The following is a 15,586-nucleotide window of genomic DNA, read 5'->3' on the forward strand; positions in this document are numbered from 1 at the left end:
GAGCCTTGGCTGATACAAAGACTGGTAATACCCTTTAATCCATTAGAACACTTCGTTCTACAAACTAGGAAATCCCCAAGATTAAAAAGGCCAGGGATGGAGAATGCTCATTTGCCTTACTTGCTCTTAAACTCTGGAATGCTCTTCCACTGGGAATAAGAAAGACAGAGTCTGAATTAAGATTTCAGAAAACTTTTGAAGACCGCCATGTTTAGCTAAACTTTGCAAGATTGCTCTTTCAGCGAACATGTAAACACAAGGATATATTGCTGAAATAATGTCCCAGCGCTGGGAGGCCTTCTGTGTAGCAATGTGCTTTAGAAATCTACATGAATAGAATAGAATAGAACAGAACCTCCGGTTAAGGCATTTTGGAATAGAGTGGTGGAATACCTGTCTATGGTGACTGAGAATTCAGTGGATGAAACAGCATGACTGGGATTGCTAGGGATGTGGGGTGATGATACCCCACCAAGTCATGGGGGAAAACTGTGTGAAACGGGGCTGGTAGTAGTGAGAAGGAATATTGTGAGACTATAGAGAGACAACTAGTGCCTACATTTGATTATTAGTGTGAAAACATGGATAGGTTGTCGAGGGTCGAAAAGGTTGTATATGAAGGTAAAGATGTTAAGGAAATGTGCACAAATTAGGGAATGATGGTAAGAAAGCCAAGGTGCTAGAGGAGGGAATAACAAAGTAGCCTCAGCACTTCAACGAGACATGCTCCAGAAATTGTGTGGACTGAGAGAGGAAGTACAGGATGCAAGGAGATGGGACAGTCTGCACAGGCGACAATGGGATTGATGTGGCTGATTGCAAGTTGGTTTCTGATAGTATGTGTGAAATGATGGCTCTCACACTGTGCCTTCTCACATAGTGTACTTTGTAGTTTGTTTAGTAGTACTATAATAGTACTCCAAAATTCTATTAACGAATCTGCGTGCAGAGGTTCTGGCTCTGTCTCTAATTTATTTTTCTGAACACAGATCACCACCCTGACTGCGGAGTCTCCACTTATGTAAGTATATGTTTTATTAGTAAAAGTGGGACGGACAGAGGGAGGAGTGGCTGGAAAATGGGGAATACTTACTCCTAAAGGGGAAACGCTAAGGGAGGAGTCCCCTAAAGGGGAAAGGCTAAGGGAAGAGTAAGTAGTGGTTGCGGGAGGATTAGGGAGGGACGTACATTCACAACAAAAGAGTAAGCCTATTCCCATTCACAAAAGAGACACAGATGATGGACGGAATGCAGAGCAAATCAAACATTCCCCCCCAGTCAAGAGCTCTTGGTTAAATCCATAGTTCTTTTGCTCACGATGGATTCAACCCAGATCTGTGATTGGGGGGTGAATATTTGATTGATTCAGCATTCCGTCCATCATCTTTTCTTTTTGCATTTGTCGCCCCAAGTGTGAAGGGTATGCCCAGATGTGGGTCCTGTGCACACTACGCCATCAGATTCAAGCTATCCTGGCAGATTAGGGGTGAAACCCCAAACCCGGTCCTAGGATGCTTGTTTCTGGTTCAGGGAGGACCTGGCCAGGCAGTTCAGGCTGGACTGTTCCTATGGGGAACAGGGTCAAGAGCGATTTGCATATGGGTGGGTCTAAATTGGAATGGCGTGGTGTGCAAAAAAACGATGGATTCAACTTAGATCTGTGACTGGCGGTGAATGTTTGATTGATTCAATATTCCGTCCATCATCTGTTCATTTTGCATTTGTCGCCTTATGTAGGAAGGGTATGCCCAGACATGGGTCTCCTGTACACTACGCCACCAGATTCAAGCTATCCTGGCTGATGAGGGGTAAAACCCTGATACCGGTCCTAGGATGCTTGTTTCTGGTCGAGGGAGGACCTGGCCTGGCAATTCGGGCTGGATTGTTCCCATGGGGAACAGGGTCAAGAGCGATTTGCATATGGGTGGGTCTAAATTGGAATGGCGTGGTGTGCAAAAAAACAATGGGTTCAACCCAGATCTGTGGTTGGGGTGGATGTGTGATTGATTCAGCATTTCGTCCATTATCTGTTCTTTTTGCATTCCCATTCACAAACTGCACTTCTAAAGTTACTGCAAACAAAAAGGACCCAAAACGTAAATGTACTCCAGCTCAGTGATGAGGTAAATCAAGCACCGCACATGACCAACCACTGGTAATGCAACACCCTCCTATAAAAATAATGGAGGAAATTGAATTAAAATAGAAGCAAATAGGTTTTAATGCTAAATTAAATTATTTTAAATAGATAAAATACAAACAAATGTAATTTAATGTTTAAAAGGTATCTAAAAATTTAAAAAAGTACATTTTATTTTATTAAACGTTTTATAATTTAAAAATTATTGTAGCAAATTTTTTAATACAATATGATGAAATTACTTTGGTTCTGTACACCAATTTTAATAATTATTAACACATATTAACAGATATGCTTGTTTTTCTTTAGATTTGTTTCATTTAATCTACTTCAGAAAATAGTTTTGATGTTATTAAATATATTTAAATTAATTAAATAATGAATTTAGCATTTTGTTTTTAATTTTGTAATATTTACAACATTATTAAAATGTACAATGTACATATACAAATTACAGTAATATTTAACATAAAATAGTTTCAATATTTTTTTCCAGTTTAGCAAAACTTTTTGGGTTTCGCTATACTTCACAACAGGAAGATCTTTATTTATATTTTTAACTATTTTAAATAATTGAATTTAATTGAATTTACAATTATTTCATATGGGGTTTCATTTTAAGTCTCTATCACCATTATTTTCCGTGGAAGGGTGTTGCAGTGTCAGTGGTGGCCATATGTGATGCTAAACGTATTACTGCTCCTTTTTGTCTGTAGTAACTTTACACTCTTAAATTTAGACCCACACCTGGTTCGGGGGGTTGAGACATGCAAGTCTACACTTTGCAGTCATAAATAGTGAATAACCAAAAGTAGAAAAGTTACCCAATATTATAGCAGATAATTGTCACTTGTAGATTTACTCACATATACATTTACCTTTGTAAATATGTCCTATGTAACCTAACATATGCATTGTTAAATGTTGGTTTTCTTCCATTTGTTAGAAATTAATAATACATTTTGCTGCAGTTTCTTGAGCATTATCCTAACATGAGTTTCCTCGTAGAGTACCTTACTTTATACGTTTCTCACAAGTGTCTGTGTCCTATTTCTTCACACTTTCTTCACACTTCACATGCACTTCACATGCACATATTCAGACCACAAGTGTATTAACACCTGGTCAAAATGACCACAGCCTTTGAGAAAAAAAATACTTTGAATATTTTTAAGACATAGTAAAGGACTGAGCTGAACGAAATACGTCATGTTCAGTGTGAATATAAAAACAAGTGACCTGTTCAGTACCCCAAAGAGCCATCACTAAGTTTGGTAACTTGGTAACTTGGTATGCAATGAAAAGAACCTGCCATCCACTTAATGAAGTATCTGGAGCATACAGAATTATGGCATATCAAATATGCATTTGCTGAAATTAATGTACATTCAGTAAAACTACAAAGATTCACTCTAACTATTTTGAAATAGTGGCATATGATGGTGCATTGGCGGGGGTTACAATTTCATTCAATAGACCTTTGTGGTTGACTGGGAGGTGAATGGAGTTAGCATTCAACAAATCACAAATATAACGGTGTAACTCATTTAGTCACACAATAAGAACTAGAATTCAATAATCAAAGTTTAAGAGTTTATTGCAAATTAGTAATCAATTCAAATCAATGCACATTAAGCCTTGTTCAAATACCAAATTTAAACGGAAGCGTTAATCAACAAAGTAAATCCAGTTCCATAACATCAAAATCTAACAAGCAAAGCCACATAAGTACAGAAGGCAAACGTTAACAGTCATCTAATCAGGGCTCTAAGTATAGATTGAGGACGGTTCAGAGTTGGAAATATCAAGGAATCTAAGGAATGGGTGGGGAAATAAGAAGGTGTCAGCTTAGTGAGGATTTCGGTAGAAAAGGGCTAAAGAAACAAGTGTTTAGCTTACAGCCATACACTCGCAAGCAATGGGGCAAGCAGAAAGGTCTGTACCTAATAAATTCCGAAAAGATCTCACCTACAGTCTAACAGCATATATATTAATTAAAGCATACAGATACAGTCCCATGGTCTAATCGTTATACCACCCTTCCTTTAACCAATGGTGGTGAATCCTTTGTTAATTTAGCAACACTGGCGTTTTCTCCCATCCCACGAAACTTGAGCGCTTCCAAATCCTTGAGCACCTCAATTGTTGCAGATATATAAGGAATAAACAGCTTCTTCACAACGTTAGCTTCTCTGCACTTTCTGCCAAGATTTTATTCTCAGTCCTCCCTATCTCCAATACATAATACTCCTTTCTCTAACTGATGAAGCCTTGGGACTGCACCTGCAGAGGAGAGAACACGCAATGCAAGCAGAAAAGTTAATTTCGAAGTTCCAGGCCTACTATAATCAAGTTAAACAAGCTTCAGAGTGAACTTCAGTTACATGAATGTAGGTACACATAATACTTCAAAATAAATGTCACTGGAACCAAAATACACCGGGCAAGATGGCCGCCGAGACGCCGTAGTGGAAGGTCGCATCCAGACACCCTCCTGATTGACCAGGGAAAAATATGCTGAATTATGTACTCACTGAATATATACGCTAAGCTGAGACAAGCTGAGACAAGCTAAATTAAGCTAATGCTGAGAAAATCTGTCTCTTTGGTGGAAGAGAAAGGCGTACTTTGATACGAGATCAATGACAGTGGCGGAGAGCGGGTCAGAGCTGTTCATTGATGGGGCGAGAGATAGAGTTTGCTTCAGTGAATTTTACCGGGAAGCGCAACTCGACGACTTAAGGCGATGCTGGGGGAGCTTACCGGATTGCTTTTTATGATATGTGAATTCCCTCAAGAGAGAAAGGGGGCTCTGTATAAATATTTGCAAAAACATTGCTCAGCTCTGACTGTTCGTTCGCCCCTCTCTGGGAATCATTATTGGAAAACTACTCTAAAGTCTATGGCGTCAAAACCTGCACTTCACTCGAGAAAAAATCGAGAGCGAGATGACTGGAGCCACGACTGCGAGGCAGAGGACGATATGGATAACCTCGGTGCACCAGCACTGAATCTACGAGGGAAAGCGCGATCTAATGCGCAGCAAAGGCGAGATGCAGCAAAAGAAAACAAATTGAGAAAAATACGGGAGAAACAAGAAGGAGTAAAAAAAAAGAAGTTGACAGTCTCACCGTCAGTCACTGCGAGGAGAAGAGAGGAGGTGAAACTCGCCGCTGTGGAGATGACCGGAAAGGAATTTGGGAAGGAGACTGCACTTCGGCAAACGACCATTGTCGAGACGTTTTTACCTGCGACAGCAGCGCCGATTATCCAACCAACTTTGCAGATGGATTTGCCACGAGGAGTTGAAATCCCCACATTGGCGAGTTTGTGTGGCTTGTTGCTGCCTGCTTTGGAGAGGGAGTTGATTGCGCAGGAAGGAGCTGATGGGGACGATACCAGCACTGTGGATGTTCAGCCTCAAAATGAAATTACAGAGGTAGTAGAAGTCGAAGACTTTTCTACAGCTGAAGCGGGGGGCGGTCCTAAGCTCTTAAAGGAGAAGGCTATAAATCACATAGCTCCAGGTGTACCTGGAATTAAAGGAACAGGCGCATGTCAAAACCTGGCGGAGGGTATTATCTTTGAAAAAGGTAGTTCTGAGGGTGCAAATAACTCATCTGAAATAGAGTCAACGACCAATAATGATATGAATCTAGATTTAAATAAAAAGATTGATGCAAGTACAAGTAGATTACCTGATGTACACCCTGCCTCCCCCAGTGATGAGGTATTTTTTACTGGTAATGATGAGGCAGATGATGAGGAAAGCGTGAATGGAAGTCTGGGATCATTGATAGATACAGAATCAGAAATTGAAACAGAAAGCTCAGGCGATGATACGGTGAACACTGATACGGAAAGTAAAGAGACTGAATCAGGGGCCGATTCTGAAACTACTTCAAACTCTATCAGTAGCGAGACAGAATTTATTAATAAAGAACATAAGAAATCAGTTCAAGAAATGGCACAGAAAGAGATCTCTTCGAGACCGAAAACAAACACTGAGGGCAGTACTAAAACTATGGGTAAAACTAAAAATAAGAGTAAAACAAAAAAAAAGAAGTCGAGTAAACGAAGCGACAAGTCTACACAACAGAGACTGACAAAAGAGCGCAGAGGAAATATGAAGACAGTGGTAAAAAAACTAAACTGGGACAAGGTGGCGGAGAACTCTATAATGCCTGCGGATGAGTTTGTAAATGGGGAAACAGGGCTTTCGGACTCTATATCCCGGGGAGCAGACGGCGGTGCATCCAACTTTGAAGTGCTATTCACAACTTTAAAACAAATGCAGAGTGAAGCTCGGATTGAGAGCCAAAAGGCAAAGCGAAGGGCTAAGCACGCGAATAGGAGAATGCAATCTTCCTTGCGTAAGGTCAGTAAACTGTACGAGGAGATGGCTGAGAGAGTCTCTGAAGTAGAGAACAGAACAGGGAAATTGGAAGATGATATGGTTAAAGTGCAGGACGACAGGAAAGAACAAGATAAGACAACAGCTGACATGTTATGGAAGCTAGAGGAATTTGAGAATAGACAAAGACGTAATAATGTACGCTTGATTGGAATACAGGAAGGGAAAGAGGGGAGTGATGTTCGGAGATATGTCGTTGATTTACTAAAGGGTGCCCTCCCAGAGCTATCCACTTGGGATTTGGACCATGAAATACAAAGGGCACATCGTTTCCCTATGATTCAGAAAGCAGCGCAGGAGAAGCCTCGTGCAATACTTTTGTACGTTGGGAATTTTCTTTTGCGAGAGGAGATAATCAACAAAGCAAAGCCTCAAGCCAAATGTAAATACAATGATGTAGTTTTTTTTGCACGCCCTGACTTTTGCCATACCACCGTGGAAAGAAGATGGAGAATGAGACAGCTCATTACTCCATTTCAAAATATAGGATGTGAGGCTTATCTTTTATTTCCAGCTCGATTGAAGATTGGATTAAACGGGAATTTTAAAATCTTCTACTCCGAGATACTTGCACAAGAATATCTCAACTCTCTGCAGGATCAACGGAAAACAAGACATAGGGAGAACGTTGAGAATGATGATCATGCAGTTGCCCTTAGAGACATTCTGCAAAAGAAACGAAGATAAATATGATTTGGAAAAAAGGGACTGTATATATTAATATTTGAGGATGAAAAATTACTTATCAGGATTTACTTGAAATAAGAGATGGAAATGTTTTGTTTTTTTTCTCGAGGTTCATGAAAAATCTATGTCTTCCACTCCTTTTTTTTTATTTTTATTTTATTTATTTTTTTATTATTTTTTCGTGATGGTTTCTGTTTTATAGTTCTGTCGCTTTAATAGGTAAAAGACTGGTATTAGTATAACAAGAATAGTGGCAGAAGCTGATCACAAACAGGGGTGGAATTTGGTGGATATGCACTGAGCATTGAGCACAATGAGTCAAAGGGAAGTCAGGGGGGCTGATGGGTTCGGCATCCAGGAGGCAAAAGTCGGCCAGACATAGGTCCGTTGGACCTATTTGCCTGTAGGGGGGGTGGGAGATTGAGGGAGGGCAGTCTGGGGTGGGGGTGGGGAGGGAAATGGACAGGGCACAAAGGTACAAGATGCTTGACAGGATTTGATAAAAGTAACGTGTATCAATTGTATGATGTGAGTAGTGATATTGAAGATATGGAAGACACTATCGAGAGGAATAGGGAAGCCTGTTTACTTAGCGCGCCAGACTTAGTACTGCACAATGCTTTCAGAATGTTAAATAAAAGCAAGCGGATAGTGGGTGAAGGGAATGGGAAAAAAAAAATGAAAAAATGTCTATTAGATTAGTGACATGGAATGTATGCGGCCTAAATGATGTATTGAAAAGGCAGAAGATAGGAATGCGGTTACGGCAAATGAATGTAGATTTAGTGTTCCTTCAGGAGACACATGTAATGAGTACTCAGGAGAGTTTTCTTAATCAGCTAGGGTTTCAATTAATAGTTACTTCTAAGCAAGGAGTTAAGCAGAGAGGGGTAGCCATTTTTTCGAGAGATAAAAGTGTAGTAATAAGGAGAAAGCTTAGAGATAATTGGGGGAGATGGGCTATGGCCGAGGTTTTATTAGGGGGGGTCTGGACAACATTAGTTGCAGTGTATGGTTCTACACAGGATGATCCAGAAATACTACACTTTCTGGATTCTGAGTTGGCAGATTGGGCACCACGAGTCATTATAGGAGGAGACTTGAATATTAACGGTGCGGAAGGTCTGGGATCGGGTTCAATAAGGCAATATAAGGGTAGGAAGAAAAAGGTGTACAAGGCCCTTAGTGACCTTTTAGCAAATAATACACTGCGAGATGTTTGGGGGTCAATCAGATCAGAACAACCGGGATATACATACTATTCTGCACCACACCGGATATGCGTTAGGTTGGATTACTTCCTGGTATCCAATGATTTAATTAGCTTAGCAGAAATTGATAGACTCCCCCGGATATTTAGCGATCACAACCCCCTAATCTTAACGTTAAAGCAGAGTGGGAAAATAACAACAAGGAGGGATTGGACATTTGAAAGGGGACTGCTTTTAGATGATGATTATATAAAACATATGTCTAAATGGATCACTGAATTTTTTGAACATAATAGAGGGAGCGCAGCAGTTGGCATAGTATGGGATGCCTTTAAGGCAGGAGCACGTGGTGAAACATGTAGTTATAGTGCTTTTAAGAGGAAAACAGAAAGACTGCGATATAAGGAGAGAGAGGAAAAAGTATTGGAGGCAGAAGAACAACTTAATAAATGTGTAATAAGGGGAGAGCCGACTGAACAATTTGTAATACATCTATTGAAGGTGAAAAGTGATGCTGAGGAAGAACTAGCTAATAGGGCCGCAAAGCAATATACAGTCAGAAGGGAGAGATGTTATGAGTTCAGCGAGAAAGTAGGGCGAGTACTCGCTATGCGAACTAGGCAGATAGCGGCGGTAGGGATGATTAAGGAAATAAAGGATGAAAAGGGACAATTACAGTCAGATCCAGAAGAAATTCGGGAGGTATTTAGGAAGTTTTATCAGTCTTTATATGATGAGGAAAATCCCAGTACCACTGAAAGAATAAATGAATATCTCCAGAATATTGAGGTTAAAATCATCTCTCCTGAAGACGCAGACGAATTAGAGATTGTGTTGGATGATGTTGAGATTAAAAAAGCTATGAATGCTTTACCTTCGGGGAAGGCTGCTGGACCTGATCAGCTACCAACTGAGTTTTATAAAACTTTCTGGGGATGTTTAGGTAATGATTTAACTCAAACATTTCAAGCTGCACAAAGTGGGGCGTCCGTTCCTAAATCTTGGAGTGCGGCAGATATAGTGCTAATTTAAAAAAAAGAGAAACCCCCGAGCGAACCAGGGTCGTATCGCCCAATAACATTGATGAATAATGACACCAAAATGTATTCAAAGGCACTGGCTGCAAGGTTTGCAAGTATTATAGGTACCCTGGTTAGCGATAACCAACATGGTTTTATTCCTGGTAGAGGGACAACTCATCATATCAGAAAAATTATAACTCTATTTGATGTGGCGGAGGTAGCAGGAGACCCGATGGCAGTTATGCTTTTGGATGCGGAAAAGGCATTTGATCGGGTCTCCTGGCAATATCTGTGGCAGATCTTGGTAAGAGTCGGGATTAGGGAAGGGTATTTGAAAGCAATCCAGACTTTGTATACGGATCCAGCTGCGGCATTAAGGATAAATGGGGGAACAACAGGTCAATTTAAAATTAAGAGAGGAACTCGCCAGGGCTGTCCATTTTCTCCCCTGTTATTTGCCATGTATATGGATCCTTTAATACGCAAGATAGAATCAGCACCAGAGATTACACCATTCTGCACAGTTCTAGGGCCATGCAAGATATTAGCTTATGCTGACGACGTTGCGGTGATAACACCTTGCCCTTCGGAAGCAACTATGTTTGTAGAGGCTGAGGCCTTAAGATTCGGTCAAGTTTCAGGGTATTTATTAAATGCGTCAAAACACAGATTATTAAAAATTCACTGACGCCCTGTGATGATAGTAGAGTAGTGCCGGCAGGAAAATATTTGGGAATTAATATTATGTCTGATTTAGATAGCTTGGTGGATAATAATATCGCCCCAGTAATCGAAAAAGCGAGAAGAGATCTGGATCGCTATGAGAATTTACATTTGTCATTAGTAGGGCGAGTTAATATTATCAAAATGTTGATTTTACCCAAACTACTGTATCTCTTTAGGGCAATACCACTTCTAATTGAAAATAAGTGGTTTAAAACTTGTGAAAGCATGGTGAATCGGTTTATTTGGGCGAGAGGTAAAACCCGGAGAGCACTGAGGTATATGTCCCTCCCTAGGGAGAAAGGGGGGTGGTCGCTGCCGGACCTAAAAGTATATTATTGGGCTGCAGCAATGCAAGGAATGGTTGGATTAATGGGGGGCGCTGAGAAGGATGGATGGGATAAGACAGGCTCGCTTGCTATATATGGTTTAGCTTTGGGTACAAATGCCGAAAATATTTTTTTGAGATTTACTGATGGAAGTTACTTTAAAAGAACTCGTTTTAAGATAATCATGGCAGCCTATAATATATGGAAAGGACTTTCCAAAAAGATTGGAATAGGGAAATATAGTGCATATACTAGATTCAAAAATAATCCTTTATTACCTAGGGCAGTGTTTTCAGGGATGGTATATCAAGAATGGGAGAGCCGAGGTATTGGCATGATTGGAGATGTGATGGATGATAATGGTATGCTACAATTTATAGATTTGAAAAATAAGTATATGTTAAACACAAATCACTTTTTCAAATACCTCCAAATACGGAGTTGTATACTAAACAAAAAAGGGGGTGCTTTAGGATTCGGGAGGAGTATAATGATGGATCTTATACAAAAAGGTAGTGACTGTACTATAAAAAGATTTTATTTAGAAATGACAAAGTTAAAAAAGGATGATCTTGAGAAATGGATAGTCAAATGGTCCTTAGATTTAGATATAGCTAGAGAAAGAGATATTTTTTCTGAGTCACTCGAGATGGGATGTAAACTATTATGCTCATCGTCTCTTCAGGCCCAGCACTACAAGAGTTTGTATCATTTGTATTACACGCCATGGAAAATTGCTCAATGGGGGGCCGTCTCGGGTACCACGTGTTTTAGATGTGGCAGTATTGAGGCCAATTTGCTACATATTTTCTCTACTTGTCCGCATTTAGATAAGATAAAACATGATATTGGGAATTTTTTTCGAAATGCCTTAGACATAACAATAGAGTTGGATTCAGCAATTATCTTGCTGGGTGTCTCCCCCAACGGACAAATAAATTGTAAATATTTTTTGTTTGTAGCAATGGCGATTTTTAGATTGCTTGTGGCCTCAACTTGGTTAGATCCAAATCCTCCCACGTATCATCAATGGCTTGGGAAAACTTTGTCAATACAAAAATTGGAAACAGCTATTTATTCTAGGAAAGGGAGAAAGGGTAAAGAGTTGGGTATGCAAATCTGGGGCCCTCTGATTCAGTGGAATTTGGGAACTGAATAAGGTAATGTGTAGTATTTATATATGTATAACTGAAGGTTAATATATATGATTTTGTATGTATATATAATAGGATAGGATTTGTATGTAGTATGTACATTGTAATTTTATTTCCCTTTTCTTTTGAATATGTGGCTGCCTTACGAATTGTACTGTGTCTTGTCCATGTAATGGGGGAGGGGGGGGAGAATAAAATGAGGGGAAAAATTTCAATAAAAATATAAAAAAAAAAAAAAAAAATGTTAGATGAATACTGAAATAATTTTTACACAAGGGACCCCCTTTTCATTTGCGTGCAACATGACTTGAACATGAGTGTAAATAGTATAAAGCTATATTTCTTCACGATTAGGCTGAATGTTAATATGCACACGTTTATGAATCTCTAGTTTCTGCAGTGTATGCACTTCAGTTTTATATTCAAGTGCACCACTTTACATTAATAGTATTAGAACACACAAAGTATATGGTGCTAAAAGCACATAAATATTGTGTGGTTGTGACTTATATGGGAAGTGCTAAAATTATGCTGTCTCAATCCCCCTTCTGATGGTGACTCAAGCCATCACTAATCAAGATCTCTTACCAGATGGACCAGTAAAAATCATTGGTTTCCTAAATGCTCGTCTGAACTACTTCAGATGTTTCATGTCATCATAGTATCTACTCTGTCTCTCCTCTAGTCCTATCTCTACCCTCTTTCTTTACACTCCCTTCTTTGCTTGCATATTCTTGTATCCCTTAAAGATCAAAACCAGGAATATTGCACAAAGAGAAATTATCACAAGGGGCTTCAAGATAGATCCCACTAATTCACTTCTTAAATTTCCAATCATCTACCTACAGAAGCAAATTAATTTCCAATTGCTTCCCAAGCACCTGTTGCTTCTAACTCCTTCAAATCTCCTTTCAAGTCAGTGATGTTTTTGATAAACATTATCAAGTCCTTACTTTTGTCAGGGGTGTAAGTACAACATTGTTGAACTTTTAACATTCAACAGACTCCACCCTCCTTTGTGAGAAGGATGTCTAATACAAAGCGGTTCTGCAAAACCATAGATCGCACAGCTACCATTTCAGTATCTACAACTAATAAAGCACCTGCTTTACTGGTAGGCAGCTTATCTACAATTGAGAACAATGTTCTGATTTAGTTGTCGTTCAAAATCACACTTACAGCTGGAATAATTGCACCAGACATATCTCCTACTACATCTCCAGTACCAGTTCCTCTTTTGGGTTTAGACTTCTGTTCCCACAACGGATCATCAAAATGCTCCACATGATAAATCTTTGGAAAAACTATGCCTAAATGACATATACTATACCATCCTTTTGGCAACCTAAAATTTGTATTTGCTCTTCAAAACATAATAAACTCAAGGAATAGCAGGATCTTTCCCCGCTAATAATGACTCCCAATGTCTTTTAGTTTCAAATGTATGTTTACACTCACTCTTTCCCACAAATTTCGTGTCAGCTGTTGACTTTCCTCTAGCTATACATATTTTCCTTTTGTGTCTCCAATCTAGACTTTGTTTTTTTTAATGTTATTTTTTCCACCTGGTAGAGACTCTGACTCTTCGACAGGAGAGTCTATTCGCTCACAGCCAAAACCTATGGACAAACGACGACATAGATCCAGATCCACGTGGCTCTCCAAGAACAACAAGAATGACCCAGTGAATATGCCCCCCCAAAATAAATAACATTCCTGGTCATACGGACTGATCCCCCCAAGAGGGTAGTCTTCGCTCCGTCAGCACATATATGATTGCATTCAGGTCAAGTATGGGCTATACATATGGGTTTGCTCCGGATCACCCCCACGACAGGGTGCGGGACGTTATAGGGACTCAGGGGATCCATTGGCAAGACTGTACTCTGCCTCCCCATTGGTGTCAGGATGCGGTACTTTCCTCGATAGATACTTCAGCTATTTTGAGTTAATAGGGTGGGATGGGAGGGAGTAGGGATGTTTCACATTTTCATGTTTGTTTTGTTATGACACACATTCTCTGTGTAGTTCAAGGGTCTCTGAAATTGCGCTTTCCAATGTCATCCGTTACTGCATATCGATCCCTTATAGTACGATGGCGGCAGAACTCGTAGCATATTCCTCTGGGAAGCTATACATAGTGAGCTGAAATACGAGAGGCATCCTGGACAAGATCAAGCGGACGCTGTGCTCTGTCAAGCCAAACACATAGGTGCAGACACCCTTCTATTGCAAGAGACACACATTCTTGGCACAAAAACCCCTTGTCTGGCCCGATATGGATATGTACACACATTTCACGCAGCTTTCATGTGAGGTTCCCAGGGTGTAGTCATCTTGATACATTGTAGGGTTGAGTTTACGCCGGTGCAGAAGTGGGCCGACATACATGGTAGATATATATATTTGTGCATGAGCCTGTTGCTGCAGAACACATTGTGCTTGATAGCGTCTATGTCCCTGCCTCTTGGCCAGAGCTTTTTAGACCACCTGGTGGGGATATGGGGCACCCTGCCCGATGGGCTTGCAGTGGTTGGTGGAGATTGAAATGATGTGATGTCCCCGGATGTAGACAGACGGCGCCCTGGAGGCACTAACACGAGACTTCCTGATACCAAGCTCCGGACCTGGGCGGATATGGTGGGGTGGGTGGAAACCTGGAGGGCACATACCCCCACAAACGCTAATTACTCCTTTTTCTATCATACCCACGCCTCATATTCCAGGATAGATGACATATTCATTTCCTGCCCTTATGCTCACAGAGTACTGACCACAACAATCCTTCCCAGGGGCCTATCGGACCATTCCCCTGTGGCCATATATCTCTGGATAGGCCCGAGCCGACCTCCCTGCAGGTGTCAGGTTTCGGTATGGCACTTACAGAATCCAGTGTACAGCGCACACATTCACAAAGCGCTTTCAGAGTACATATCACATAATGAAGAGATGGCATCAATGGCCTGTGTCCTGTGGGAGGCTATGAAGCCTACACTGCGGGGAGTGGACATTACTTTCTGTGCAGCGGAGCTCAAGTGGCGGAGACAGTCACTTATTCAGTTAGAGGTGCAAATCATGACACCAGAGCGCCGTGATCGAGATAAGGGATGAGGTCGCGTCACATCGGCAGCTGCGCCTACTCCAGCAACAATACCATAGCGAGCTAATGGATGAGGTGTGGGGAGCTTGGCTCGCTACACAGAGTAGAATTTATCAATAGGGGCGATAAGTCCGGGAGACTCCTCTATAAGATATGCCAACAGGTGCAGGCATACACTCCACTTCCAGGAATCCATGACTCCGATAATGTACTAGTAACAGACCCTACGGTGGTCGCTGATAGTTTTGCGGCCTGTTACCAGTCCCTATACACAGTTCACAAGGTTCTTGATGCCTCAGAGATCGAGCAGTTCTTTGATGATATTCCACCGAGGGCCCTCTCCGAAGATGCTCGGAGGTCCCTCGGGGCCCCCGAACACTAGAGAAACTGACCACTGCATTGGCTGACTTGCACACTGGGAGGCTGTCCCAGCCCCAATGGCCTCCCCAGTGAATTCTACAAAGCCTACATGGCCCAGCTAGGCCCTCATTATCTAGCGACCGTACAGGAAGCATCCCAGACCACGTATATGCCCCCCGACTGGAGACACACAGAAATTGTTGTGTTTCAGAAACCAGGTCGACCGCCGGAGCTACTTGCCTCCTATTGGCCAATCTCCTTCTTAAACGAGGAGGCGAAGCACCTCGCCAAAGTGCTCACCACTGGACTCCTGGCCCACCTTCCTGACCTGATTCACCCGGACCAGGCGGGATTTATACCCCGGCATGCCACACGACACAACATACGTCGAGCTCACAACGAGATTGCCGCCGTGGACCACCTTCATCGCCCAGCGGCCCTTCTCC

The sequence above is a fragment of the Lissotriton helveticus genome, chromosome 1_1, assembly GCF_964261635.1.
Source record: "Lissotriton helveticus chromosome 1_1, aLisHel1.1, whole genome shotgun sequence".
NCBI classification, from domain to species: Eukaryota; Metazoa; Chordata; class Amphibia; order Caudata; family Salamandridae; genus Lissotriton; species Lissotriton helveticus.